This window comes from Prinia subflava, chromosome Z, assembly GCF_021018805.1.
Source record: "Prinia subflava isolate CZ2003 ecotype Zambia chromosome Z, Cam_Psub_1.2, whole genome shotgun sequence".
Classification (NCBI taxonomy): domain Eukaryota; kingdom Metazoa; phylum Chordata; class Aves; order Passeriformes; family Cisticolidae; genus Prinia; species Prinia subflava.
The window spans coordinates 1,528,065-1,555,000 of record NC_086283.1 but is presented as its reverse complement, the minus strand read 5'-3'; the positions used below and the strand labels follow the sequence as shown (position 1 = coordinate 1,555,000).

Below are 26,936 nucleotides of genomic sequence, written 5' to 3'. Positions count from 1 at the left end.
TCTGCAGCCACTGTTGTTAGTCCCTTGGTTCATATTGACTTAAGCACACTTGACATCAATTGCATCAAGATGTGACATGTTTTATAAGAAAAAAAAGTATAAAATAATAAAAAAATATTTTTAGGTATTTTCACAAACAAAAACTGGCTTTTAAATAAATTTGCTTCCATAATGGTTGGATATGACAAAAGAAAAAAAAAAGAAAAAAAAAAAGAAAAAAATCTAGACTGCGGGGAAGTGGAATATGAAAATAAGGCTTAAGGCATCAGTTCCGTATTTTTCAAAGCCAAATATGTAATGTTGAGAAGAGAAAAAATAATGATTAAGAGGTTCAAATCTTGTAATTTAATATTGTTATTAAAACTTTGCTGTATATCCTATTCTTTAACATTTGGTGTTAATATAAAATTTACTTGGCGATGCTTGACATTTGAAATAAACTTTTTTCTATGGTTTTATTTGCAAGTGTTCCATTAATTTTACTAGCTACAGTTAGGTTATAAAGAGTCTGAAATCTAAAAGGACACTGTCAAGGTTGGGTCAATGTTTCAGTTTTTGGCAGTGTCGCCAAAACATTCCAGCTCACTTGAATCTGTTCAGTAGTTTTTCTGCAGGTGAGCCCAAGCTGTGATGCTCAGATATGCTTGTTGAACTCTGAAGATCAAGGTTGTTCTGGGTTGGAGCGGTACTTGATACTGGCACATGAGGAGTCAGATGGGTGCTGTTTTAGAGCTGCTCTTAAGTCTGACTTGCTGAGACTTAATGATCCAAAGATTTGGTTGATACCTATCTCTACTTTTGTACAATTGAGTTCATAAATATGTGTACAGAGAGAGAAGAGTATTGATAAAAGCTGATAAATGGCAAGCAGTAAAACTTGTGTAAAAACGGTGTTAAGTATATTTTTGAAAGAGTGAAAAGAAGAGAGTTGTCAAATTGTTTCTTTAAGGAAGCAGTTTTCAAACTGCTAAAAGTAATTCTAAGCAGAAGCTAATGAAGCTTTTAATGAAAAGAAAAACCCAAAACCTTGGCAATGTCTTTTTGAATTAAGATTGATAACTCAAATTAGATGTGAGTCTGTACTGATGGAAACTTTCCTGAGTCTTAATCATTATGAATATTCTTTGCTAGCTGAAGTTACCAGACTTTTTAATTGTGTGTATTTAAAAACAATAACTACTTAAAAAGCAAAAAGGAATCCTAGGAGGGGTGCAATAATATTAATTTAAATGCTAATGGAAATCAAAGTAACATCGTGTCTCTCTAGCTTTCCCTGTAGATACAATTCTGTACATTTGGTTGAAAAGCTTACATTTTTCTGCATTGTGGATACATTGCCCCATGCAGTATCGGTAAACCGCTTTTATTTTGGAATTAAATAAAATTTTAAATATGACTTGCAGTTTTAGTTGGAATCCATTTCTTAGACTCAAGTATAATGTTTGCTGAGCATTGGAGAAGGCAGAGCATTTATCAGAAACTTGAAGTCCCTTTTTGTGGTACAAGCTCTGAGCCTGTTTCTGCAAGCATGTGAACACAGTGTATGCTCTCAGTGTGGTCAGCTAAAGGGGTGTATACAGTTGTTTTCAATGTCTGTCTTACCAATACTTCCCCCTAATTGAATGAAATCATTTCTTGACACATCTGTAATTCATAGCTGTTCTGTGCATTACTCCTCATCAGGAATGTTGGGGATTGCATTCGGATTTTTAATGTTCAATGCTAGAATGACCAAACTAAAGTAATATTCATATGGTGATATAATTTTTTTAAAAAAGTAGAAATGCGTTACTGTATACAGTGGAAAGCTATTTATTGTACCTCTGGGCTTATTCCTCTGAAAATCATAGCATAAAAAAAACTTTGTCAAGCCTGAACTGATGTATATAACTGAAATAATGTAAAGTTATATTTTCATGTTTTTATACTTAACAACATGATGAGAATACATAATGTATGAGTATTTCAATTCAGATAATATTGATTGGATAATACACATCTCAGTTAAAAAAACAGTAATAATAGTTTAATATCCATGTTAACAGTACATCAGTATATTGCTATATAAAGTATGTCTGTGTGCATTTAAGTGAAAAGTAGTCAAGAGTGATGAAAGCTGTCCAAGGGTTTTTTATTCCTTTTTTTTATGAAAACTGTTATGGAGCAACCAAAATGTTTATGAACTCAAACTTGTGTAAATTTCAAAATGTCCTTTTACTGTAGCTTTTTGTTTACAGTACAGTATCTTATTTTCTGTTTTGTTAAATGAGTAACAGTACAAAGCTGGACATACACTTTCTAAGACATTAACTTTCTCGTTTTTTTCATGTATACTTATATGACAGAAAATGCTTCTGATTTTATTTTTCAATCTAACACATGGCTTTTCTGGAGTGTTGTATAAATTTCAATCATACATAAAAAATCTTCTCAAAAAAGGTAAAAGACCTTTAATGTCTGCTTAGTATTATTGAAATCTGGTTTCTTATTTATTATAAATGTATTTTTCTAAGACTGTACATAGAGCAAACCTATTTGTCCCCACAGACATGAAATTTCCTTGAAGAGTTTATGAAGTTTCTTCTTTTCTTGAATGAAGTATCAGTGAAGAGTATAAATCTTCTCCCAGATCATCTTGTCACTCAAGGATAGATTTACTGTGGTTTTCATCATTAAATTAAGTAATGAAACTTTTTTTCCAACAATATAATTGTGTCTCTGGGCTGTAACCTTCCTGATCACAGTTACAATGGCAGTATGATAGGTTCGTAAAGATAGAAGGCTAAGTATCTATTCAGTAACAGTATCTAAAAATTTTGAGTTTAAACCAGTACATTTTTAATTGAACAGATTGTTGATGTGTCCAAAGCAAAAAAAAAATGAACCTGAGAAATGGCAAGTACTTTAGGGGTCACTCAAAAAGATCTAGTACAGCAGAGAGTTTACTGTAATGGCAAACAGAGTGTGAAGAGGCTCACAATGTGAAAGGTTCAACATTTTCATGTAAACATGTATTTCACTTGTTAACAGAATATGTTTCTATGGTGTCAGCCTCGTCTTTGGCTGATTGATGTAGACAATATCTTTACATAAAACCTTGCACAAATAATTGTATCTTAAAATTCAAATAGATAGTTTCAGCTATCATTTGGTGCAGTTAGTTATAAGAATACAGCAGTCACCAGAATAGAATAGAGCAGAATAGAATCATCAGCAGTTGTTCTGTATCATATTCCTGGAGGCTACTCAGATCTGTTTCCACAGCATCAAAGCTTGTTGTTTATTAAATCTTTTCATTTCAGCTGTCAAGGGATCACAAAAATTTGCTGTGAGAGATCCACCAGGTCTAAATTATCTTAGAAATTTATATTAAGCACTTAGAATGAAATGAAATTAAACAAGTGACTTAGCTGTGGACTTAATTTGGATCGTTTTCCCTTGCACCAATTTCTGTAGGTAGTAGAGAACACTACACACCTGTGTGAGACATAACAGAGAATTGAATAAAAGATTTTTTTTTTTGTAAACAAGTGACAAAAATAACAAGTAAGATAAAATACAAAAAATCTGAGGATTATAGCTCTAACTGCTCTGCAGATTTCATGTGTCATGAGGCCACTCCCTAATCTTATTGTTAGGGCATATTGCGTGGTGTCACTTGCCCCACTACATGCAGTTAGTTCTAATGCATGCTTTCTTAGCTTGGTAAGCTGCTAGGAAATTTAATTACCGTATATTATACTTGACTTGGCAGTCATTAAAATGTTTATTATAGGTCATGTCATAAGTCTCGGTATTACAGCAGTAGTGATGATATAGATAGGAAAGGTTATCTAAGCTAAACCCTTAATCCAAGTGGCATCCACTGAATTAGTTAAAAATTTAGCTACCTCTGTAAACAGCTCAGTGCTTTACTTACCTCAGTGATGAGAAAACTCTTTATACATAGAAGAAAAGCACTTAATTCCATGAAGTTGTCCAGTGAATGACTTTGTAACATTTGCCCAAAGTTCTTCCTTCCTTTACACTTGAAACTACCACTCAACAAGAAGGGACCATTACTACATGCTGGGCATAGAGAAAAAGTTTACATGTAATTTGTCATAATTTTTAACAAATGCTAACTTTTTGAGGCTGACTCATCTGTGTTAAATAAAGCATTTAATCCTACTAGTCTTCCCACTGCAGAATGAGATTTAAAATACATGTTTAAATTAAAATGGGTTTTGTTTATTTGCTTTAAATATCCCAAACCTGATTTTGAAAATGTGTCTTATTATACATTAGTAAAGGGCTGCTAAACTAGTGCCTAGAGCATCCCCTTGGAATTTTCTTCAGCTAGTTCTTATCTGGAGGTGTATGGTAGATCCCATGAGCTGTGCAGGACCGTGCTGCTTCCTTTACATCTTTCCATGCACAGAAGGCAAGCAGGTGGAAGAAGCTGAAATAGGACTTAGAGAGGTAGTTTTATAAGACTCATCTGTCTTCCTTCAATCATTCAATGTGAGGGTCTCTTCAAAAGAGACACCGGAGAGGATTTATACCTGTTTTCTAAGGATAGAAAACAACAAATATAATTTACTTTTTCTAAAAACTCACTGCTTGTGCAGTTTTGAAATGATAATGTCATGTTTCTGTTTATGGTAAACAGATCTTAAAACTGAGGAATAAAATCTCCTTCAGAGCCTTTACTGTTCATAATCACAGAATCGTAGAAGACTTTGGGTTGCAAGGACTTTAAAGATCACCTTAAAATTCCAACCCCCCTGCTGAGGGCAGGAACACCTTCCCCTAGGCCAGGTTTCAAGCTTCTTAGAAGGAAACAGCCCAGAGTACTTCTGGCATGTAGATGCTTTACTGAAGCATCAAGAGCATCTTATTAAAAATGTACTGGAGGCTATTATGTAACAACTTTTAACCCAATTTTCAAGTTCTGTAGTTACAGCCTACCCTTCAGCACCATATTCTGAGAGTTTAGAGAAAAATGTAATTAGAGAGGTCAAGATATAGTTCTTTCAATTAACAGTATGCTTTACAAATAATGTAGTATTTTTCAGCAGTTGCTTTCCTTACAAGTTTGACTATGAAAGGCAAACACATTTTGGGTTACCTCATACTCATAAATAGCAGAATATCCACTGAAGTACTTTTTTCTGGTTTTGAGTGAGACTTTTTTACACTGTCACAATGACTAAAGATACAATACAACATGATTTTTACTTAGGTGTTTGCCTTTGTGTTTCTTACTGTTGTTTTTAATTTCCCCCAATTGTTGGATTAATATTTTCATAAACTTGGAACTAAGTGTCTTGGCAGCTTATCCAAGTTACCTGTAAGTGGAATTCTTAATTCAGCTTCAGCTACTTTGAGTGAATAGATGGGCAGAGGTACTAATATATGAAAATGAAGATTGTGGGTGTTCCAGTGTATATGCATGTACACGTATCCCTACACAATGCAATAGTGAAACTAGTGCTGATTTTGATAAGGCCATAAGTCAAGACCGATGATAACCACAGCAATAATTCATATTAGGGCCAGTTACAACAGGAAGGTTCATAAGCAAGTGCCTTACCACCTCTTGTTTGAAGAAATATGGAATTTTGAATTTCCATAGAACAATATGAGTCCCCATGGGACTCAATCAACAGCAAATCCTATAACTTCAAAATCTGGGGTAGCTCCTGTTATCCATCTCACTGACAGGATTAAGTGCTACAGAGCTCCTGTGAGATGAGCAGGCTCTTCCACACTACATTTAGCCTACACAGAAAGGTCAAACGAAAGCTATTGCATGTGTCATTGCCTCTCACTTCTGCAGCAAGCTTGATGGGTTTACATATATGCATGTATATGCTTAGTTTCTCAAACTGCTGTCTTTGCTGTTTAAAAATTCAAATGGTGGATTCAAGAGGCTCAGGTTTATTTAAAGCTAACATTACATAGACAAACAAAACAGTGCTCTTTGCACCTATTACTTGATTGTCTAACCCGAAACTTCTATAAGTCTTAATGCCTTGAAAACAAAATGCTGGGCATTGACAGGGCTGGATACTATGCTACCTACTTTGAATATTGTGCAATAAAATATACTGCTATGGTGCTGTGGCAGAATTCTGTCCACATTTTATATATTTTTTTCTTTTTTTCTTTTTACTTGCATAGACAAATGAGTAGTATAAACTGTAGGAAATAACTCTCATGGTATAGGCTTGACAGACAATTTATAGGCAATTTCTTTTGATTGGTTTTATCTGTGGCATTACCACGTTTTAAATCTGCACCTTCTGAATATATGAGAAAAACGTGATGAACTGTTTTTATAAAGCCATTATTCTTAGTGACAGCAGGATTCTGCTTGGCATGTATCCTGATGGGTATACTTCCATAAGGTACTTGTTTATTCTAGGAGACTTAAAAATATGTAAGTTTATTTAAATCCTTATAAATTTAAATCCAAAATTATACTGGGACATGTTCATCAGGTCTGCTTAGTCCACCTTATAAGCTGCTTTCTATATGAGATCTTTGTCCTTTTATGCTTGTAATTTACTTTTTGATCTTTTGTCATTGGAGAGAATTTAGCACATTGAGGAAAAAAAGCAACATTGCATACCCTGCTTGCTGATGTAAGATGCTGCCTAAGTCCTTCAAAGTGATTCAGCTGATAAGTATGTCCCGTGACTCACACCCCTTAAAGGATCTTTCTCAAAGAGCAGGGACAAAGACTCCCCTGAGGAGACCAAAGTAATTAATACGCTTCGCTCAGAGCCTGCCTCACTGGAGTCCAGGGGATCTGGGGTGTCAGGACCAAGCTTGAACCTCCCACCTGTCTCTGTGCAGCCATGCAGTGATGTCTCCAGGCATCACCACACACAGCAGCTATGCTAGCAAAACAGAATTGTTAGCATGGTCAAGATGCAAAAGCTATTTTTCTGCTTTCAGCATGATGCCAGAGTGGGGAAGAGAGAGCTCTCCCCTTCCTTTCTGTATCTGAACAGCTTTTTTCCTTCCATGAACCACAGCCATCCATATTCAGCAAATTCAGCATGTAAATTTAGAAAAAAAATTTGCTGTAATATAAAATACTAATGTACTTTTTTAGCATAGAGGAAACATGGCATTTATCCTCAAGAGAAGTAAGCACAGCCATCTTGGCTGGCTGAACAATTTCATGGAGATTTTTCTCATAGGGAAAAAAGTCATCGCTTTATGAATTACGACATCATATATTGCCATAAAACATGGGCTTCCCAATAAATAGGATCATGAGATTGGTTTGGTGGGGAGTTTTTTTGTTTGTTTGGGGTTTTTTGTTTGGTTGGGTGTTTTGCTTTTTTTTGTAAGATGCTATCTAAAATTATATTATGTGGACAGCCTTTCTTATGCATGTTGTAATATACTGTGTAAATATGGGTTTGCCAAGTAGTTTTTCTGTGGTGTCATACTGTATATATATGTATATATGCATACGTACAAGTAGTATAATTAAAGGGGGTTTTTACTTTTTTAAAGGGTATCCTTTCATCACTTACACAAACCTAAGTTAGTAACAATACAAATTATTGAAGTGTGAAGCAAAATTCCTCGATGTGAAAATGTAATCTGATTTATACTACATTCTTTCTTCCCTTTTTAAATAACTGCAGAAAAAGAAAAAAAAAGAAAAAAAAAGAAAAATTAAAAAAAACCAGAAAACAAAGAAACAAACAAAAACAACCACGGTGTCTTCCTAGAAGGAATAGGCAATAAAAGAGTTGGTAAGAGAATGCAAACCAATCCTCCATGGGACTACAGAATGGGATTTTGAAGCCATGACTTAAAACTGCAATGCTGAGTTAGAACTTTAGTTCTAATTTAAATTAAAAAATTAGAAGAGATTCAGTAGATTTTTGTGGTGTGGTTGAGTCAAGAATGTGTCATAATGAGTGTAGACACTGGCTATAGCCTTTGGCATTTAAAACTTAGACCTACCCAGCTTCCAGGTATTCTCTATTTTAGTCTCTGCTTAGCTAAATCTAGATCCCATTCTGACTACTGGCATCAATTCAGATTTTGGGGTATCAAATCTGAGGGTAAACTATTTTCTTTCCAAATGAGGTGTCTGTGTTTATTTTCAACTGCCTTGCTTTATGTTTTGTGGCAATATTTCAACAGCTATTTATTTTTCTTTACATTTCCTGCTGACAATACTATCAGGGTTTGGGGTTTTTTAAAGCTTTTAATTAAAACTGGTTTTAAAAGTGTTGGGAAGTGTTCCCTTCCCTTACACTGAAGGGGAATGTGAATTATCAGTCAAACCAGTATTTTTTTTAAGACATGGGCTATTTTATACCGAAGATACATATAAGACTTCATGCAATAGCAGAGTAGAAAAATACAAGGAATTCTTTCTAGAGGATTTAGGTGAGATTCTATTTGGTTTAGTTTTTCTGAAAAAAAAAATCTATTTGCTTGTTTTCCTTTCACTACAGCTTTTGTAAAAAAAAAAAAAATTCATTTTCTCGACAGCTTGCCTCTGCTATTACATGCTTTGATGACATTAGCTGGGAACCTGGATACCTTGGAAAATATTCCCATGTTTGTGTAGAGAGATGGTAGAACTGCCTGATGTAGTAATAGATGTCTTCTGTCTGACTTCATTTCATTGTGGATGTTGTTGTTCACTTGTTTTGTACAGTTTTGGTGCAGCTACAGATACAGAGATCAGTAGATTAAAAAAAAGTAAATACATATTTACTTTTCTTAAAAGAGTAGTGCAGAATAACAGAGCACTTCTGAAGACTGCAGAAAGATGTTTGAGAAAAAGAAGTTATTTTTTAAAAAACTGACTAGCATCTGAGTGTCCCTTAATGAGGGAGAAAACTAAGTGGGTTCTGTGTCCTGCAACTATATTCCCATGAGTAGAAAATTCTATTCTAAAGGTCAAGAGTGTAGAGAGGTATTTTTGCAGAATCAACTCTAAGGAACTGAGTTCTTTTTAAAGATGTCAGGGTTGTTACTGAGAATGCAATGAAATGCACAAAGGATTTCTTTTTTTTAAGTAGCTGTCATGATTGTTTTCCTTTCAGTTACATCTTCAAACCTAGCACTGTCAGGGTTGGGGGTTTTTTGGATCAGTACAAAATGCACATGAGTTAAGCCACCATGTTTTCCTCCTGCAGAATTCCATCACCATTACATACCATTTTCAATTTCTAGTATGAACAGATCATCCACAGTAGATGTCCTCATCAAAGGCTGCCCCTTAAAGAGCTTAAGTCGTGTTTTATGTCAGATTCTGAAGACTTAATCATATACATAAGTCCTATCATTGAAGTGCCTGAAAAAGAATTGGTTTTGATAATATCACTGTGCAATAGACTATGAAACTTCTCATCACAAAGTGTCACCAAACCATGTAGAGTCATGTCCCTGCCTGGTCGCTGGAAATAGTATTCTGTTACTACTTTATTTTAATGTGACTTTTCATCCATTATTGTCTTTCTGTTTGAAACATCCTCCATTATGTTTTTCTCCCTTTTAGGAACAAAATGGTAATGAATAGGATACCCCAGGTATATTTCCAAAACCCTCTGCAGATACTCTTATTTTTTAGTTATAGGTGCTTGGCTGTTTCTCATCTTAATTCCTCTGAGAACTTTATGACTGATAATATTTAAATCTTCCAGATTTTGTATATATGTCTTTTTGTTGGAAACCTGTTTTGTAACCTTCTAGCATTTCCTCAGTGGTCATTAACTACTGATTGAATTATGCCACTCAGGTACAACATCTAATTTATATAAAACCTTGAGGCATACAGAGTGTTTTACAAATAATTTATTGTCTATGGTACTCTAAAGTAAAGATTTAAGCATGCAAGTTAGGATGCTGAGGATGATAAATGAAGAAATGTATAGGAAAAATAAAATGTGAGACATGGCAGGCCGGCTGTGGTGATGTGAATATATGTTTCATTTTTAATACTAAGGCTTTAAATTTTGATTCTAATTTGTCTTAATGAAAAAATGGAGTAAGATATAGAAAAACATACGCATATTGTGACTTCCATCTGGAGATCCTTATTCCAACTAAATGAGTTTTGACTCTAATTGTGATAACTGGGGAAAAGAAAACCTTCTCCTCTGAGCATCTCATGCTACTGATTTTATTTAGCATTGCATTGCTGCTGCTTGGAATATTTTCTTCATTTCTTTTTGGAAGCTCATCCTTCAGAGACACATGCAGCTGCAAACATAAAATGCTTATTTTGCAAGTGCCTGGAACTTGCTGAATCATTCTGTCTTTTCCAAATAAGAATTTTTAATGTGTCTACTTGAGGAGGTTCTGATAGCATTTGAATCCCAAAATCAAGCTATGATACTTAGATGCATGAAATTTAACTCTTAAATTAGTTTCTTGCCATGACTTAGCTTAGAAGCTTCTATGTTGTCTGCAATATGGATTGCCCTTTGTGTTGTTTTACATGTTAGTGATTGTTATAAATGATAGTAGGAACCACAAAATTTAAACTTTCTGTGTTAAAAAAACTTTCCAGTTCCATTTGTCTGTGTGCTCATGTTCAATCAGCCATGTGACGTGTCTTATTTCAGATACATTCAATTGTAGTCAGGTCTGTAATTTCCATGCTTATTTGGAGACTTTATTGAATAAATTATGTAGCATTCACTAAACATGGAGTTAATCTTTCTGTTGTTCCTTCAAGTTGATTCAGACTTGAAACCTTCTTTAATCATGGTATTCTTTAGAGAAGTTGTTGATAGAAATTATGGATAATGTATTGCCATTCCTCTTGGATGGCAGCCATGTAGCTGTCTATCTAAACTAAATGTCACTTTGGGAAAAATAAGCTGACATTAGCAAAAAGGTGTTTTACAAGCTCAAAAACTCCTGTCTTCTACTGGTTCATAAATCTGCATCACATTCCCCTTAAAAATACTTCTAATCTGATCTCTAATAAAATAATAATCATTGTATTAGGAGGAATAATTTCTATCTATGGGTTACAGTACTTAGAGCTGCAGAAAAGGCCTATATTTCATTATTTAAAATGCCTTCATTCAGTTTGGATGAAAATGTACTTTTGCACAAGTAAGCACAATTAAGTATGTAATAGTGCAGGGCTAGAGGACTGTCACTTTTTATATAAAGAATCTCAATAAACACAAGTCCTTTCTGAAGCAGAAAATCTCCTGGCACAGAGTTCAGGAGATTTCCTGCTTCCAGACACCAAATTTAAATGCAGAGTGATCCATGTATGAAATAACAGATTATAAAACTGTACAAGGACTGGGACTGGGCCATTACTTTTCCCAAAGTGTACACTCATTTGTAGGAGTGATAACAGTAACCCATGGGAAATTGTAGCTTTTCCTGTACCCTCCTGTCTATCCATTTCTCCATTTCACTCTTTTCCAGAAAAAAAAAAAAAAAAAAAAAAAAAAAAAAAGATAGAAAGAGAGAGAGGACAATCATCCATTTTTCTTATGATGGAAAAAAAATTTAAAAAAGGCCACCATCTCACTTCAGACATCAGACATGGCCTATAAAAGCAGGTCAGGTTGGTGAAAGCATTCTGCATAGTTTTTACTGTGAATGATTTATTTTTTGAATGTTTGATGTGGCTATTAAAGGGGGAAAATCTCTTATAGGCCATTTATCAAATTTTTACTCCACATGCCTTTGTCAATTAAGATTTCCCTGGTGATTTCCAAGTCTCATCAAAAGATTTTTACAAAGGAAAATGTTAAACTGGCATAAAGATGTTTAAGATATCCTGCTTACAGGACTATCTATGCCACTAATGACTCGCAGCATACCCCAAATAGCAGTCTTCTGGGACAGCTGCCGAGTTTATTTTTCACAGTCACTGTGAAATGAGACAGGAGGAGGAAGAAGAAAAAAGCTTCAAATGCGCAAAGGCTAAAATATGTCTAGGATACAAAAAATGCTATCCTAGTGAACAAAAAATGACCAGATTAGCATTAAAACCCCTTAAACCCATGAGGCATTTCCAGGATCATTGGATCACTGTTAGATGATGATTGCCGTGCAAAGATTTCTGTAATGAAAGCTCTGAGAATACTAGCTTGTAGAAAGTGACCTTGTACTGGATGATGGTGAGTTGATTCAATATAAATTTAAGGTAAGAATAAACAAAAGTAGCCATATAGTTAGGGGTCCCTCTTTCAAACTGTGACACAGCAGGGCTGGCTCTATTCTCACACATAACCAGCAGTGGCTGGCTTGTTCCCAAGCACCAGACTCGTCATCTATCCCATTAAGCTGCTACAGCCATCCCTGGTGTGCTGTTGGCTGATGCCAACCAAGGATGTTCCCAGGCAGTTCCCAGGGACAGTTTAGGGATGTCCCAGCGATGATTCCCAGCATTTGGCATTTAGTAAGTTGTCACAACATTTTGGTGTCTGGGAGAGTTCGCTGTCATAAGCAGGGAATATTGCATGCTCATTAGCTTGAGTACACAGGAATATTTGGGGGCATTTTTTTACAGCGTGGATGTCACCTGTGGGAACTAATTAGAGTTGCAGGAGTGAAGTCTTGAATTTGGAGGAGTTCACAAGATGTCTTTGGGTAAAGGACTTATGTCTGGCAGAGATTTTTATTAAAAGTCTTTGCTTCAGTCCCCACTGCTGGAATACTCACACTAGGAAAGACATCTGAAATTAGTGAAGAGATTACCAGAAGCACATGAAGTAATGAGACTTCTTGTCTAAAGAAGTTTCAAGAGAGGTCAGAAAGAGCCAGAACATATGAACAGTTTAAGAAAAATAAAACAGAAGTAGATTTTCCAAAAGATATTAAAGACCAATTATTTTTATGTATAAATATATAAATACCAAACATAAAGGTGTGGGATTGTTCATTAATGTCAATTTAGTTGTAACTCATTAAGTCAATGCATATTTTAGTTCTGCTTTGACAAGAAGTTGGATGAATAAATTGCAGGTTTCCTCCCTAAAGCAAATAAGCTGTTTGGTAAGCAGGAATTTGAATAAAGGACATGGCATTACCTAAGGAAATTTTACACAGGAAGAGTAAGCCCAAAACTGCATTTCTCAGTGATCAGTATTAGGGTCAGTTCTATTTTTATAGACAAATAATCACCCTGGCACAAAGACTGGAAAATGCCTGGTGAAATTAACTTGATGATTTGAGGTTAAGATAAAAATGAGACAGTGAAAGAACTGGATGTGCTTGTCAATCGGGAATAAGTCTGAACAGCATAAAAGGAAAGGCACTTTGGAAAAAAATTGAGGACAGCAGCAGATCAAAGCCATTGTTTTTCTTCCAACATTGTCCAACAGTGAATGCCTTGCAAAGGTTGAAGATTGCATCTACAGTGGGTTTTGCTGGGGTGGTGGTGTGGCCTCCAGCACTTTGTGGATCAGGAGCTCCCTCAGACACAGATGATATCTTTGCATTTCATATCCTTTCGAGCAATTTATCTAATCACTTTGAACTCATCTCAACTTTGGCAGCCATAATATCCTGTGGCAGGAGTTGTCATGGCTGAACTCAACACTGTGTTAAGAATCACCTTCTTTTTATTTTTTTGCCTTAATCCTGTTATCTCTTAATTTCCTTTTCTGTCTCTTCATTCTTATACTATGAAACATAGTTAGAAGTTGCTCATTAATTCCTTTTTCTGAACAGAGAGGCTCCTAATCTATCATGTGGGAGAAAACTTTAAAAAATGTAACAAAACGAAAGTTGGTGTTGTATGTGACTGTTGTTAATAAATCCAAGTGGGAGAAGATCTTCTTCCCATGAAGAAAAGCTAGTTACAAAAAACAAAACAAAACAAAACAAAACCAAAAACAAACAAACAAAAAACAACAAAACCACAAAAAAACTGACATCAAAACAAGTTGGCAAGGCATAAATTTAGGGTGACTTGTGAACCTTTTTAGCTTCAGGGAGTCAGATCCTCTTGGCAGTCAAGTCAGAAAGCTGCACTTTGCACAGGCATTGTCTTGGTCAGAGTGGTTGTGGACCAGCCATTTTTACAGGAAACAACCCCTCAGAGGACCAATAGCTCCTCATTTACAGATGATCACCTAAAGCAAGTGTTCAAGCATTCAGAAACATGCCTTTACATCATGCTATTAGCAAAACCATGAAAATGCATTTTCATGAGTGAAAGATGATGATAGATGCAGCAGTCAGCCTTTTGCACTGAAAGGAAGGTCCCTTTGCACTGAACACTCCTACATGGTCTGGCTGCAGAGATGTACTTTGTTCCCATCCAGATTCATTGTCCTTTGTGATCTGGATTTAGGTGTCTATATCAGTCTTTTTGCAAAAAGATAAAAAATGCATACGGTATCCTTTTATCTCCTAGCTCAGTGACTGGAAGTATTTTAATTAAACCAAAACCAAAACAAACAAACCAAAAAAGAAATGAAAAATTATAACAAAAACAAATTTCCAAGCCAGATTTTTTTGTGCAAAATCACTTTTCCATCCTGCAGGTGAAACTTTCATCACTAGTGTTTACTGCACATTACTAGCAGTTTCAGAAATTAAATGTCTCCTGGAAAACCAGCTCTGTTTTGCAAGAAACAGCTAAAGAGCCACTGGGTTGAGCAGGGCAGTTGGTGATTAACACTGAAACAAAGCTAGACTCACTCCCATTGGAGTGGCTCTAAGGACAGGACAGAAAACTCTAATGTAGTCAGCAGAAGAAGAACTGGAATCCAAGTCTGCTTCTCTCCTTTTGTCATCTGGTACAGTCAGGCTTCAGCTTTTCCCACCAGAGAGCTGACTCCATGGGAATTGGAGCTGCACTCGGGGCACATATCCAGTCAATTTGGATTCTTCTCGGGTTAGCTCTGGAGCTCTTATTGTCTCATTGGCCAACCCCTACACACATTTCTGATTTTTGTCTACAAGCCAAAGAGCTCCCTCTGAAACAAAACCTAGGCATTGTTCAGAAGGTATCTTAGACCCATGGTTCCTTCCTGACAGACAGTAGAGATTCAGCATGACCAGACTCTGCTTTGAGTCCTTATTTAGGCAGCTCTGAAAGGTGGTGGCTTTGAAGAGCTTAAATGTGGATCAGCCCTTGATTTCTAAGACAAGCTGCCAGGATGGGACAGGTGTGCACCAAAGTGCCACAGTCATGCAGAAGGCATATCCTAAGGAAAGGTAACCCAGGGGAGAGAGGAATGTGATTCAGGCTTCCATTACCTGTGTGCCTAAGGGAGCAAAACTACACCACTGTTGCCACTGTTTATGGAATGGCTGGACTTGGTGGTGGTAATCTGAGAAGGGCATTCAGACTCACACTGAGAGGATGTAAATGACTACAGACAGACCCAAGCTCCCCATTTTGAAGCTCAGGCTAATTCAGATTTACATGCTTCGTGCTGTGTCCCAAGACAGGTGTTCCCAGTGAAAGATGCTTCACAAACCTGGACAGCCCCTAGGAGTGGGTGATAGTGAGTGCAAAGTGCTGAAAAGTGCTGAAGCATTTTATTGTAGATGTAGACACCTTTTACAGATCTAGCTGAGAGATTTTCTTGATAAGTTCTTTCAAATTACCTTGAGTTGGCTGGATAAGTTACAAATGAGGCATGAGTAACCTCTGCCTTAGTACTGATGTCCATGAGGATGACCTTGGTAGGGAGGCACAATCTGGTTTTCTTATTCTCTCCAAAATCAATGCACTTGATGTGGTGAAGTATAAAACTTGCAGAACAGGAAGGTCTAAGGGAAATCATCTTAAATAGAATAACCTGTGCCAAGACATGTGAGCTGGCATTGCAGAAATTTTTAAGGTCTCTGATCATTAGCTTCTGATTTATTTTTTTAATAGGAAGAGGGGAACTGTGTGAAAACCCAAGCTGCTCAACCTTGATTACTGGTATTTTATGCTAGATGTGGTTGTTCCTGCCAAAAATATTAAGCTGGCAAAGAGAAGCTTAGATGTCTCCTTATACTATTGCCAAGAAAGACATGATTTTGAAAGCTCTGCAGGGCGGACCCAGAGGCTCTTGCTGCCAATCTATTCTGCTATTCATTGCAGAATGAGCAGAATCAGTGTGTTTTTGAAGAACAATGCTTCAGGCTACTCTGGATGTGCACTGAATAGGTTTTAACAATGATTTTTTTTCTACGTAATGACTCTGTGGAGTTTGGTTTTGCTTTATGGCGCAGGTTGGACTAGATTTTAAACAAACCAATAGAGTTCAGGATATGGGTTTGTCTCTAAAAGCATATGTAAGAAAAATTGTCAAGTAGTGTTCCATGGAGTTAAAAAATGAAGACCTGAAATCCTGTAGTACTCTGCAAGAGGATGCACTAGTTTTTCTAGAGGAATAAGTGAGCTAGTTTAGATTTAATAATCATCTTTGTCCTGAGGGCATGTTTAGAGAGAGGCATAAAATTATATCAAGTACTTTGGCAAAAATCATACTCAGTGCATATGTTTCCTTTTGTGCTTCAAAATCAAGGCAGAAAAGTATAGAAATAGACCACTGAATGTCAGATTACTGACATTTAGCAATTTAATATATATTGTAAGTTTCTTCCATAGTGGACTATGAACCAGTCAAGAGTGAGAGAAAGTAGAAAAAGTTCAAATGTGAGAGCATTTATTCACCCAACCAAACAGGAATGAGTTTACCATTCCTGGAGTCAGAAACAAACAAACAAACTAAAAGAAACAAAACAAAACAACAACAAAAACATCCACCCACCCACCTCCCCAGCCCTCCCAAACAAAAATGCAAGGAAATAGAAGTGCTTGTTAGCAATAGAATAGAAGCAATATTTCATCTACATTTCCCAGTGTACCTCATGAGATACATTTTTAAAGAGAGGTTAGAGTCAGAAAGAAACTGTCCTCTATATTTGTACTAAAAAGATATATCTCTCCATCCAGAAGGATGATAAATCATAGGATCATAGATCTCAAGTGAAAAGGAACTTTTGATTACTTACTCTTGACCTGCAGGCCAAACAACCATCTTTAGAGGTTTCCATATTGAGCCAACTCAGCAGAAACTTAGCACATTCCTTCATAATCTATACTAGCAGCTTGTTAATTTCATTTCAAAAACATAATCCTAAAAAATGCAACCTAATCCTTACTCAAGCACTCAAATGCCTCTTGGATAGCTCAAACTGGCTAGATTGAAGGGTCTGCTGAAGTGAGATATATTTCTTTCATATGGAATAAATGCATCATGACTCAATTGTCTCTTAAGCCTCTTCACTTGAGGTGCCTTAGTCTTTTATTTTGTCTTTCAATGGACAAGGTCATTTTCAAGGTCAGTCTTGCACTTCTATTGTGTATCGTATATTGTATACAATATACATTAGTTTGTTATCATTGTTTTCAAAACAGTGTCAGATTTCTAGATAGATTATGCCACTTCTCCATTCTTGTTCAATAATAATAAAAACAACCCCATTTCTTAGATCTTCTTCAGGTGATGAAACTCCAGTGAACAAATTTAATACATGTGGGATACCTCATATTTCTCCATATTTTTACATGGATGCAAAGAAAAGCAAAGACAAGCAGAGAAAAGCAAAGAAAAGTGAAGAAACCTCAGTGTCTTCCATTTCTCCATCTCCTTTAATGTTGTTTCACTGCAAGTCTGCTGAGGACAGTGAGGCTGCATGGGTCCACCAGGAACTTACATGCTGCCATTCTGCCATTTGGAGACAGCACCTTTAGACTTTATACATTTGGGTCCTGTGGAAAAGACAAATGAGTGCACAAATTGCAGCTGTAGTTGCTTTGTATGAATTCTCACTGCACACCATTAGAGTAAACTGTGAGAGGAATATTTTATATCAGGAGAGGGACCCTGAAGGAGCTGTGCATACTGAGAAGATTGCTGATAAACAGTGGGGAAATCGCGCACAGTGGGATTTCTGGCTATGATGATGTCTGATTCCTAGGCCAGAAAATACACATATTTTAATCACTCAAGGACTTGGACAGGATAGAGAAACGTCTACTGGCTGTTATGTCGGAAACTGGAGGAGAGAATAATTGAACTTAAAGGGCACTGAACTTGTAGCCCTTTGATGACAAACTACTGGGAAGTTAGATGAGCCCTACCTGGCCTTTCCAATTTGCATTTTCCTCTCTGACAGTTCAGATCTGAGATCCCATAATTGGGACATTACATTTGTTCCTCTGAGAGGAACAAATTACTCAGAATAGGGAGCACGTCAAAGCAGAGAGTCCTTAAAACACCTTAATTCATTTGTTTGCCACTGACGTCATCTCAGCCCTTAATAAAAGTGCAGTTCTGAATCCTCCTCTGCTATATTGTGGAGAATATTGTGCCTTTCAGAAGTGTGAATGTCAACTGAAAAAGAGGAGTCATGTTTTCCTTGACAACCTCTTTTGGCTTTGCAAGACTGGTAGCTCTTTGCAGATGCACTATACATGTGACAATTGTCAAAGCCAGCAAAATTTGATTCTAACACTGTGTACTCACAGTGGGGCAGCCAAAGCTGAGATACTTTGTCAGTTTAAATATCAGCCAGCTGAAGTCTACTAAGCAGCCAACTACACATCTCTTTAGGAGTATTCTAATTCATGTACTGTAATTAGGCTTGAATACAAAATATTGATTTAGTAGTAATTACATTTGTGCAAGCATTAAGATAATGTTTCGGGAAATCTGCCTAGGTTCAGCATGAGGTTCCAGATAATGAAATATTCAGTCTATTGCTGTGTAAAAGAGCTTTTAAATAAAACTTAGTCTCTACTCCAACTAATATAAATTTATTAGATTCCATCCTCTGACGTTTTTGGCTTGAGACACTCCTCCAAAATTGAAATATCTTCCAGCGGTCAATTCTAGCTAATTAGAACATACCAGCTTTTTGAATGTGTTGTGAGATGATTCAGGGAAAGAATGTGTAAGACCTAATAGAAATAAGGCAGCATTTAAAGAGCACTGATTTATAGCCATAAATCTCATTTGTTGTAATGCTAAACATACCGCAGATCTGTAACTACTCTGTTAGTCTTAAATAGTGCACACAAGCAACACATTCAGTGTGAGAGAGCATGAAATCTTGTGATTCCTGGGTAACAACTTATTTTCTTCTTTCACTCTTCTTACAGTATTTTTAGAAATTTTCATCTCAAGATGTATATAAATACATGCTTTATACATTTACATTTATACACACTAGGAGGCAGACTTATTTATGGCATCTACAAGTATATACATATTAAGTTCTGGGCATACACAAACATTTACTCCCAATTTGTTTTTAATCCAAATGACTGCTTGATAAACTTTACTCCAAAGATCTGTTACTGTAGAAAAGGGGAACCAGTTAGGAAATGGCAGATATCCAGAGCATGATTTAGTTAAGGATCACTGTGGCAATGAAATCACTCAATGCAATTTGTACCTTGATATATGTTTCATATCAGAGTAGATAGTGTGTCTATTCCAGGGGGAAATAAAATATTTTTTGATTTTTTTTTATTTTGAAACATGGTGTTTGAAAACTCATTTCAGACCAGGAGCAGCTATTTAATAGATTCCCTGCTCTCTGCTTGTTATACTGGGAAGAGGAATTCAGGAGAAGAAATATGGATAGATGGATGGATAGATAGATACACACACACACACATATATATATATGTATATATGCATCTGTGTAGGTGTAGATAAACATATAGATATAGATACAAATACATAAAAGAAATCTGTTTTATATAAACCTTATTTGCATTCAAGGTAAACAAATAAGATCTGAAACCTGGACTACGCCGTATCTGCTTCTTTGTTGGGCTGGGAATATCCCAAGAACAAAGAAATCTGAGCTTTGTAAAATATAGAGACAGTTGATTCTCCTGCTCTCTGTGCCCCTTCACACAAGAGAACAGTTATAGGCAACCAATATTGGAAATCCGGGCCTGGCTCTACCCTGCCATAAGCTGGGAAAGCTGGAGAAATGATGCAAATGTGCAGATGAAGCAAATAACTCAACTGACCTGGGAAACTCCTCTAGCATCTATGTCAGGTTTCTATTTTAATTATGTTTTTCAAGGCAGGATCAAATTGAGGAACTATTAACCTCTGTCTGGTGCCACAGCTCTCTTACTCACACAGTAATATAGAATCTGTCGTGCCTAATCATATCTAAAATCCACCAATGAGTGTCCCATGTTGGATGGTGGTCAGCTCTAGAGCTCTCAGAGGAGAAAATGAATTCCTGTAGTTGGCTCACTTAACCTGACCTGCTCAATCCCTGTAACAAGTTTCATTTTCATGGCTATCTATAAGCATAATTTTTAATACTTGAAGCATCACATGAAATATTTTTTAAAATAGGAACTACAGCTTCATACAGTATCTATGAATTGCCTTGAAATATAGAAGATATTTTTTATTGAGATAAATATTAAATGTGCTAAGCATATTTCCAGAAATAGCACTGAGCTAGGAAAACACATATTCAAATAAATATTTCTTTGGAGGCTCTTTGTGAGTGTGTATTCAAAACCAGTTATGGAAGTAATACACGGAACTAAATGACTTCATTGCAATAGGGAATATGTATTTTAAAGGTGCTTCTACATTCAAAAAGAGTCTAATAGCTCCAGTGAGAAACATTTATATATCTCCATGTGAAACACTGCTTTATCATACCATCTTAGATCCTCCTGAACAGCAATAACAAAGAAAGTAGATGAAATGTCCTAAAATTCAGTTTGAGAAAACCCAAAGAGCCTACTTCTGTGCATATCTCTGTGTGCCAGATTCTGCTATCAGTGCCCTCCTTTGCCTTCATAGTCCTGCTATTAACAGTGGCCATTTTGACTTTTTCACAGTGAGACATCATTAATTTTTCTACAGAAAAAGCCTTGGCTAGGATAACTCTTGAAATATGCCAGATTTGTTTTACAAAGATTGGTGCTTAGAGAGTTTTTCACTGTTATCATTAATCCCAAAACACTGATAATCCCTATTTTGGGATAAGGCCCTGGAGAGGTGCATGAGAGCTCTTCATGCACTTCCTCTGAACAGATTATTCAGAAAATTAGAGAGGAGAAAAGGACAATTTTTTTTTGTAAGAAAAAGATTGTATCATCAATTGAAAGTAGCTAAAGAAAACACTTCTAAAATACAATTTACCCCATGATCCACTTTTCAGACACATCTCAAAACGTACTGAGGTACAACACCATGCTATTACAGCAACAATATTGCAATGTAAGAGCTGGAAAAATATAGTGGGAGAGGCAAGTGTTAAAATCCTTGTCAGGGGATTGTAAGATACCTTTCTATCTGGGAAGAACAAATGAAATATCCTTCCCAGAGTGGCAGTGCCACAAACAGGGGCAAACATAAAATCAGGTTTGGGACCTTGAGCTTCCCATGGGTGCAATCCTCTGATGTGCTGAACATATCTGGATTTGATCAAGTCCTCTCTGGCTACTAGAAAGAAAGAGGTCCCTTTGTGTCCTTGTTTGATACCTGCTGGTCTATGTGGAACACAGCAGTTGTATGGGAGTAGACCCTGCTGAGATATTTTCCTTTGTGCCTCCCTTGAGCTGTCCCAGGCAGCCCAGCTGTGGCAACGAGAGGGAATGAAATTCCCTTGGAGGTCAGCTTGGTCTGCTCCATGCAGCTCTCAGTGCCTGGAGAGACACAAAATGAGCAGGCTGCCACTTGCTCTTATGTTAAACTACAGTGCAGGAGAGCACCAAAGCTGTCAGTGTACCCCAGCACCCCAAGAAGGTGCTCAGACCCTCTCAGCATCTGCCCAAGGAAGCATTTGATTTCTCCAAGCACACCTTCATGGCATTAACTGGCATTAACTCCAGGGAAAATTGTCCTTGCACATATCCTCTGCATGGGGTAGAGGGTTTCCCTGCTGAGCTTTGAGCTGGGGCCAGGTACAGATGCCACTGGAGTCTGGTTGTGCCCAGGCCAGGCAGCTTCTGTCCTGCAGTGAAAGGGGATGTGTGGGATGAGTGCTCCCCTGTGGGCCTGGTGGCTCTCACTGAAGTAGCACAGCACTGCAAGGCTGAATCTGAGCCTCTGCAACATCCCTAACTGCAGCCTCCATACAGCAGGATGAAGCACCTAAAATGTTTGCTGCTCCAGTGAGTCCCTTAGGCTCACTTCAACACAGAATTGCTAGTATCTGTCTCATTGCTCCCTACCTTATTAGCCCCCCTCCCTAGCACTAGGGAGCAGCACAGCTCAAAAGTCTCCATTTTTTTCTCTTGGCTTAACCTAGAAATCACCATCCTCAGGCCACCAGGGCCTGTATGTGCACCCACCAACACTCTCATGCTTTGCAGGTGATATACAGGGGAATGCAATCCTTGCACGGACAGGCTGCAGTTTGCATCACACAGGGAGAGAGCCAGAGGCAGTTGTTTGGGAAGAATGAGCCTGAGGCTTCATTTGCAGAAGGATTATACACCAGCACATTTTGTCAGAGGGTATGATGTTTTTTCCCTTCTCTATCCAATGACATAAATGCATTCCCTCTGGTGTACACAATTGTATCAGTATGTGGGTGCTTACGTCCTTATAGTTTGCATCTTGCTGTAATTAAGGTAGCAGAGTTTATGTTCCTTAATTAGAAGGAGAATGTCTCCAACTCTCGAGCCAACTATAAGAAAGCACACACATTACTGGCCCAGCTTCTTGTAGCTAACCCACGAGATTTTCAGCATCTTTTCAGTGCTGATTAGGGAACAGAGACAATGAGGAAGGACTTTTTCTCATTATTTTCATGAACAGCCTCGACATTCAAAAGCATGCCACAAACAAATAGAAAAACACACACTAAAATATAAATAAGGTCTGGCTGAGAGTAAATGGTGCTTGGTAAAACCAGGAAGGAGCTCAGACTGTGGGAGAGGGGGATAAAGAAGGAGCTGCAGGCAATGCCCAGCCCTCTAGCTGGGAGGCTGCCAGAGAAAGAACGAGTCAGACAAAAAGACCGATGGGGTGAAATGCAGTGGGAAGAAGACTTAGTTAAGCTGACCCACACAGACTACTTTCCCTTGAGAGCAGCAGTAGGTTACCTATGGTGACACTCCAGACTCCCTTTTTTAAAAACTATGGCCCAAAATCCACCTCTGAGTCACTGCTAGCAGAAGGGAATTGTGCATTTACCCTCTGCTGTGCTGACAGCTCTTCACACCTAGGCAATTCTCAACAGCATCTCTTTCGATGAACAACTACCCACTGTTCAGAGTCAGCAGAGGTAAAGGTAGGAGCACAGTTAACACAGGATGATTAACACGTCTTCAGTTTCTGAACCAGAAGGACTGAAAAAATATGTTATTTTCACCTTTTTGACTTTTTTGAGACTCACTTTCCTTCTACACCATTAACTTGTTAGCTTGAAACTTAAGATGTAACTGCACCAGGAGTAATAACGTTATGCATTTACTGTGATATGTATATCACAGACCTTTCTCTACTATTGGGAAAACCAGAAGAAAATGTCATTAAGGGGATGGTAGTATAGTTTATATCCCCCACACAACAAGCTTAATTCTTGCAGCAAGCATTATGCATGAAGCAAATTAAAAGTGTTGGGCTCTCTGACTAATGACTGATCAGATAAAGCACAATGACCTGACGAGGAGCAGTGGCAGACTGGGGCACCTTATAACCTTATTCGGTGCAAAGGGAGCACAGGGCTGCTCCTGAAACTGCACCCTTGATGCTGCTTAGACACCCTGATGTGACTCCTCACTCTGAGCCTCAGTGTGCAAACTGCTCAGGAACTTGGGCTGGGATGCCCCTTGGCTTGCAAGGCAAATATTTAAAAAATTTCCAAGTGCATATTTTCCATTGCATACTCATCTACAGAGAAAGATTTCTCCCCTTAAAGGGTACGTTATTAACAACACATCTGCCAAGTGGAATTTACACAGGATGCTACTAGGACATTTAATTTGTTTTGAAGATAAAATAAAGCAAATAAAAAGGCAACACTATCTATTACTTAGAAAACTGTGTGTGATCTGGTTTTGTGAACTTCATGTTTGTCAATAGGTTCTTTAAAATCTTTTCCATCTCATTTAGACCCAAAGTCAGGGAATATTGCCTTGTAATTTCCAGGTAGATAAGATGAAATTACCTTCTTTCATCTCATCCAGAAGAAGGAAACATAAACAGATTCAGATTACAGATTTTTACACAATAATCCAAATTACCAAGACATTAATAGCAGATTGGTAGTATAATATTAATTGCCAGCAAATAAACTAGATTGACAGGTTTTTTTCCTGGAACATTAAAATTTTCCAGGACAGTTTTTTTCAGGAGGCAGGACATTTTGTCTCTCATTTTACAAATGTGGTGTGAAATGAAAAGGGGAAAAACATTCCCTCCTCCCTCCTCCCCCAGCTCTCTGAGGAGGAGTCTCATCATGGCACATACAAGAAAAAACAGCCACCCACACACTGGAGCCCTTCAAGCAGAAAGCACCTGACGGGAATTTAAAAGTAGGTTTTCAATGGTGAAGTTGGCAGAAATCTACATAAAAGCAGTTCTTCAAGGGAGGGTATTATGTGATATGAATTAGATGAATGTATTGAGTTCCTCCATTTATTTTTTTAAGCTGTGATGTCTAAAATAATTATTTTTATCCTGATCAAATATTTTCTTTGCAAGAGCTCATGCCTGAAGAAAAGGAATAAAAATATAGAAAATATAAGGGAGCATAATATATTTTAGTGAAAGGAAGTTTACTTATCACTCAAACCCCTGATTTTCTATTTTTAGAAATCTGGGTGCTAGCTCCTTGAGTCTTCAAAACCCCCACTACACACAGAACCTAGCATTTAAAAATGAAATATGTTAAAAGAAACAGCAAGAAAATATGGACATGGCAATTAATTGATTTGATTTTAAGATCATTTCATGACACTGAAGTGTTTGGTTTTTTTCTTTTAGTAACAACGCCTAATAACATTTTGGAAAGAATTACACCTGATTTTCCAAAAGATTTTCAGAGTCTTCATATGGGCCTCTTTAGGGCATTGCAGTATGTGTCCTTAGAAAGTGCAGGGCTACATTAAATACATTTCACTTCTGAATCAGTTCCTTCCTCTGTAATGAAGGGAGAAGAAAAGAGCTGATGTTGTTTAAGACCTCACTTAAATTTTCATTGCCTATGCATGTTTTATATAAACTGAATTTAGGTAGCTTTCTCAGTTTTATTTTTTCTTTCTATTTATTTTCAAACTGGAGCCAAACAATTGTAGCTTTCATATCTAGCTTATTTTCTCTGCAGTACAATGAAATTTTTAAATGGCTTACTGATTTACAGGTTATTGATAACTCAGTCTGACAGGTAATTTCAGACCAACATCATTGCTGGACATGGTCTAGATCTTCCATACACCAAGGACATAACCATATCTGTCCTTCTTGATGTGAGTTTCCTCTGATTTACACCACTTGAAAGTAACAATGTAGGAAAATTATATTTCTACATTGCCCAACCCCGTATGAAAGCCTTCATCAACAGCATCAGCTTGGCACGTCTTTCCTGGGAAGTATCTAAGGACAGCTGAGATTTCTTTGTCTACCACCTTGTGTATGAATTGGCCCATAAATCACTGGTGTTAACTCTGAAATTTGAATTGCTATGTAGCTCTCCTGGGCCTAGGCTTGCTGACATGCTGTACCTGTAACTGGCTGGTGGTAACTGCAGGTGTACTTAATGTGTTGTGACTCCTTAACCATTACCAAGGGAATCATAGATTGTTCAATTATTTGCATGAACAATAGTGATCCAATAACGTCCTCATCCTGGCATTCTGGAAAATCATTCTTTTAATTACCCTTTTACCTCTACTCTGTGGCTTTCACAGATGGAGCACAGTAACAAATGCATATATTTCCTGCTAAGGAAAACTGCATGTCCAGTCCTTAGTGATGCCTTTTGGTGTCACCACTGTGCAGAAATCTCTGCCTCTAGCTGCAGCAGGGCCCCTGATGGCTTTGCAGATGAGGAACCAACTCAGAGATCCTAAACAGACAGGAAGGATGTGTGGTTTGACTGTTTGGAAGTCCTCTCAGCTGTATGGTCATCTGCAGATGAGTGAAAAGAATGAATGAACAAGTTAAAGCCTTATCCTGGGGCACTATGCCAAATAACAGTTCCTGCCTTTTCACCTGCCACTGTGCTGCTGGAATGAGCCTGGGAGAAGGCCAAGAAGATTATCTGAGGGCTCTCCAATGAACACAAGATGAAAGAGTTGGGACTGTTCAACATAGAGAAGAAAAGGCTCTGGAGGGCCCTTGTAGTGGCTGGGGGTTTACAGGAGCTGGAGAGAGATTTTTTATCTGTACAGGTAGTCATAGGACACAAAGAGTAGCTTTAAACTGAAAGAAGATGAGTTTGAGTTAGATATTGGCTAGAAATTCTTTACTGTGAAGGTGGTGAGGCACTGGAACAGGTTGCCCAGAGAAGTTCTGGATGCCATTTCCCTAGAAATGTTCAAGGGCAGGCTGGATGGGGCTTTGAGCAACCTGGGCTGGTAGAAGGCATCTGTCCATGATGAGATAGCTGGAACCAGATGACCTTTAAGTTCCCTTCCAATCCAGATGTGATTCTGTAATTCTGTGGTTCTATATCTGTAATCATGTATTCGTAATCCAACTAAATGTGGAAAGCTTGGGATTTTCTAAGGTGTTTTTTCCTTTGTGATTGGCTGAACTTGTAACCATGTGGGAACATCCAGGAGCATCCACTCTGTGTCATCTCTTTAGTCATAATGGCAGCTGGGATTTAGTCTTTCTATTAATAAAATGAAGATAAGGTGATGGTGATGGAGGAAGATCATATCCTATGTCTTAACTGCAAACCCAAGTTCCTGCTGTCTCACAAATAAATTTTAGATTTCCTGCATCAACTGCAAACATCAATGTGTGCTCTGT

The 26,936-nt window shown here is 37.4% G+C and overlaps 1 protein-coding gene across 3 annotated transcripts in view; it reads left to right on the top strand.

The window, feature by feature from the left end:
* The window catches only part of GRIA2 (glutamate ionotropic receptor AMPA type subunit 2), an 89,931-nt gene extending 87,477 nt beyond the window's left edge, over positions 1-2,454 (top strand). For all 3 annotated transcript variants that reach the window (XM_063421831.1, XM_063421830.1, XM_063421829.1), the window contains one exon: positions 1-2,454. This exon is cut by the window's left edge and continues 431 nt beyond it. The gene's annotated coding sequence lies outside the window, so the exon portion shown is untranslated.
* Positions 2,455-26,936: the final 24,482 nt, after the last annotated feature.